We start from the raw sequence: 4,143 nt of genomic DNA on the forward strand, positions 1-4,143 counted from the left end.
CTAAATGATACCTCGTTGATTTAATATATAGACTTATAATTTGACGTATTTATATATAACTACATATGCTTGACTGGGTACGGTGGGTGGGATATCTATAAATACCAATAATTGTTCATTTTACCGGACACGGAACTGGATTAATAGTTAATGGACTAGTTGAAACATGGGTGGATTACATTCAAGGGTAATTGGTGTAATTGTTAACAAAGTAATAAAACCTTGGATTACACGCAGTCGATAACCTGGTGTATTCATTAAGCAAAGTATTAAGACCTTGTTACAATTCGAATCCCCAATTAGTTGGAATATTTGACTTCGGGAATTAGAATAATTTGACGAAGACTTCCGCATTTTATGATTATGACTGATGGACTATTATGGACAAATCTGTATGGACATATCAAATAATCCAGGACAAAGGACAATTAACCCATGGTAATAAACTAAAATCAACACGTCAAACATCATGATTACGGGAGTTTAAATAAGAATAATTCCTTTATTTCATATTTAATTTCCTTTATTTCATATTTAATTGCACTTTTAACTATCGCACTTTAATTTATTGTCATTTTAATTATCGTACTTTTTAATTATCGCAATTTTATTTTATCGCACTTTTATTTATCGCAATTTCATTATCGTTATTTAATTTACGCTTTAATTTAAGTTATTTTTAATATTTTACATTAGGTTTTAACTGCGACTAAAGTTTTAAAATCGACAAACCGGTCATTAAATGGTAAAAACCCCCTTTTATAATAATAATACTACTTATATATATTTTTGTATTTTTACAATTATAAGTTAAAAATATAGCGTTAAACTTGGCGAGTTCCCTGTGGACGAACCAGACTTACTAAAAACTACACTACTGTACGATTAGGTACACTGCCTATAAGTGTTGTAGCAAGGTTTAGGTATATCCATTCTATAAATAAATAAATAACTTGTGTAAAATTGTATCGTATTTAATAGTATTTCCTTGTAAAAATTACTACTATTTTGTATACACCTCTACGCACATCAAGTATTTTTGGCGTCGCTGCCGGGGAAAGTTAAACGCCGAAAGCGCAACGCTATATAAAAAAAAGATTTTTAGTAAGTTTTAGTTAATTTGTTGTAAAAATATACGTTTTAAATTTTAAAAATTCAAAAATTTAAAAAGTTAGAAAAACAAAATATATATATATTTAAGAGTTGTTAAATATATATATATAAAAATATAAAGTTTCTTTATTTTTAATTTAGTTTTTAAAATTCAAGTTTTTATTTGTTTTTTTCTTAAATACTTCATATAAAAAAAAAAGTTTACGGGCCACTACACTGTAGCAGCCCAATATTTGGCCCAGTTTTCTACTTCATGCGATCGCATGGATCCGAAGGCAAAAATCCATGCGACCGCATGAACCCTTCTGACACGCCAGGTTTGACTCTGCCAACTGCATTAATTACAGAGTATTTATTATATTTATTATTATAAACCCTAATTAGGGTTAATTAGTTAATTATTTAATTTAGTTTTTAGTTTTATTTTGTATTATTTAGTTTTAATCTAGTTTTAATTAACATATAAAATTATAAAATAAATAATATAAAAATAATATTTTTATAAAAATTGTACTTTTTACAACTTTAAGTTTATTTTTATATTTTATAACTTTTTATTTGTTTTAGCGTAATATTTGTATTTTTTCGTTCGTATTTAGTTTTAAGTCATAGTTTTTGCCATAGTTATTTTTATTTCTAGATTCTTAGGCTTTGTCGTAAAATCCCTTAAATGCTTTTTCTTTAGACTAAGATTTAGATGCTTTAGAATTTTGCGACGCCATTTTAATATTTTAGTACCTTTTTAAGTAATTACCGTTTTGGATATAGAATTTCTTTTAAGCTTTAATACCTTTAGACGCAACTTTTAATTCTTAGTTTTAGACTTTTAAGTTTCGACGCGCTACGTTCTAGTTTTTATTTTTCGACCTTTTATTTTTCGACGTTTTCCGACGCGCTCTTTTTCTTTCTTATTTTTCGCCGCTCTAGTTTTTAGGACATAGAATTTTCTATTTCTTCTCTAAAATTTCTTTAAATTTCAACGAAAAATTATTTTAAGCAGTTAAATTGATAGACATCCAAAATTTTCTGCTTCGTAGTAATAGTTGGATTTGTTAGTGGCTGAGTTGTGAGCTTCCGATTTAAAGGGTTCTGGCTCCCTGCTACATCTTTTGGCTATTCGAAACGTGGGCAAAAGCAGAAAAGTCTATTAATTTGATAACTTATATAATTTTTTTATCTTTTATAACTAATAGGATATTCAGTGAATGCACCGAGCAAAACGTTCACCACCTTTCGTACGTTCACCACATGTAACTCGATCAAGACATCTAGCCAATATTGTCGCCGTTGATTTTTCTTTAGAATCGTCATCTAGTCGACCAAGTACTCCAATTCAAATTTCCGATAATCTATTTTTTGAACCCGACCTCACAATTGAGAATCCAGAGAATATTCAGGGACAATTCCGAGATCCTGAACCATTAATCTTTCCTCCGGAACCACCAATCATTCAAACAGAGATTGTTGAGGAACAACCCATTAAATCAGAATCCTCTAGTGATTCAGATTCAACAAATTTAATCATGAAGAATCTGGAACCTCTAAGTATGGAAGAACGAATGAGAGCTAAACGCACTGGCCAAGGTCACGCAATTACTCAACCAGACATTAATGCGCCAGATTATGAAATCAAAGGACAAATCCTACACATGGTAACTAATCAATGCCAATTTAGTGGTGCGCCGAAGGAAGATCCAAATGAACATCTTCTTACCTTTAATAGGATCTGTACTCTATTTAAAATCAGAGAAGTTGAGGATGAACAGATATATCTCATGTTATTTCCCTGGACATTAAAGGGAGAAGCCAAAGATTGGTTAGAATCGTTACCTGAAGGGGCGATTGATACATGGGACGTTTTAGTTGAAAATTTTCTTAAACAATTCTTTCCGGCATCTAAAGCCATGAGACTTCAAGGAGAAATTGTTACATTCACACAAAAGTCAAATGAAACTCTATATGAAGCGTGGACAAGATTTGAAAAGTTATTAAGAGGATGTCCGCAACATGGTTTAGACACTTGTCAAATAGTACAAATATTCTACCAAGGATGCGACATTACTACAAGAAAAGACATCGATATAGCAGCTGGTGGTTCCATTATGAAGAAAACCGCAACTGACGCTTATAAAATTATTGATAATACTGCTTCCCACTCACATGAATGGCACCAAGAAAAAGATATCGTTAGATCATCTAAAGCAGCTAGAGCCGATTCTAGCCACGACTTTGATTCCATTTCTGCAAAGATAGATGCTGTCGAGAGACGAATGGAAAAGATGACTAAAGATATCCACTCAATACGAATTAGTTGTGACCAGTGTGGAGGACCACATTTGACAAAAGATTGTCTCAGTATTGAACTAACAATGGAACAAAGAGAGAATGTTTCATACATGAACCAAAGGCCTGGAAATAATTATCAGAATAATTATCAACCGCCAAGACCAATGTACAATCAAAATTAGAACTATAACCGAAATGTTCCATACAACAACCAACAAGGTCCTAGCAATCAACAAGTATCCAATAATACTTACAATCAGCAAAGGCCTATTTTTCAAAACAAATCACCACAAACAGATGATAAAAAGCCAAATTTAGAAGATATGATGTTGAAGCTAGTTGAATCTCAAACTCAATTTTTCACATCTCAGAAACAAACGAATGAACAAAATGCTCAAGCATTTAGAAATCAACAAGCTTCTATTCAAAATTTGGAATAAGAAGTAAGCAACCTAGCAAGGTTAATAGGTGAAAGAAAACCGGGAAGTCTACCTAGTGATACAAATGCTAACCCCCAGAATAAAACAGCTAAAGTAATTACCACAAGAAGTGGTATTACACTTAAACCACCTGAAATGCCTGTAATCTCTGATGAAGCTATTCCTACTACACAAGAACCACAACCTGAGCAAGATAAGGAAACAGAACCGGTAGTTGAAAAGGTTAATGAAGATAACACAGTTAAGGCAAAACCTTATGTTAAACCATACCAACCACCACTTCCTTACCCGAGTACAAAGAAAA

The 4,143-nt window shown here is 31.7% G+C and overlaps 1 non-coding gene across 1 annotated transcript; it reads right to left on the reverse strand.

The window, feature by feature from the left end:
- Nucleotides 1-3,020: 3,020 nt before the first annotated feature.
- LOC139860999 (small nucleolar RNA R71) lies at nt 3,021-3,127 on the reverse strand. Its single transcript, XR_011763621.1, has one exon. It is a non-coding gene; the product is annotated as a small nucleolar RNA R71 (small nucleolar RNA).
- Between the last annotated feature and the right edge of the window lie 1,016 nt (nt 3,128-4,143).

Source organism: Rutidosis leptorrhynchoides, chromosome 7 (assembly GCF_046630445.1).
Source record: "Rutidosis leptorrhynchoides isolate AG116_Rl617_1_P2 chromosome 7, CSIRO_AGI_Rlap_v1, whole genome shotgun sequence".
Taxonomy (NCBI): domain Eukaryota; kingdom Viridiplantae; phylum Streptophyta; class Magnoliopsida; order Asterales; family Asteraceae; genus Rutidosis; species Rutidosis leptorrhynchoides.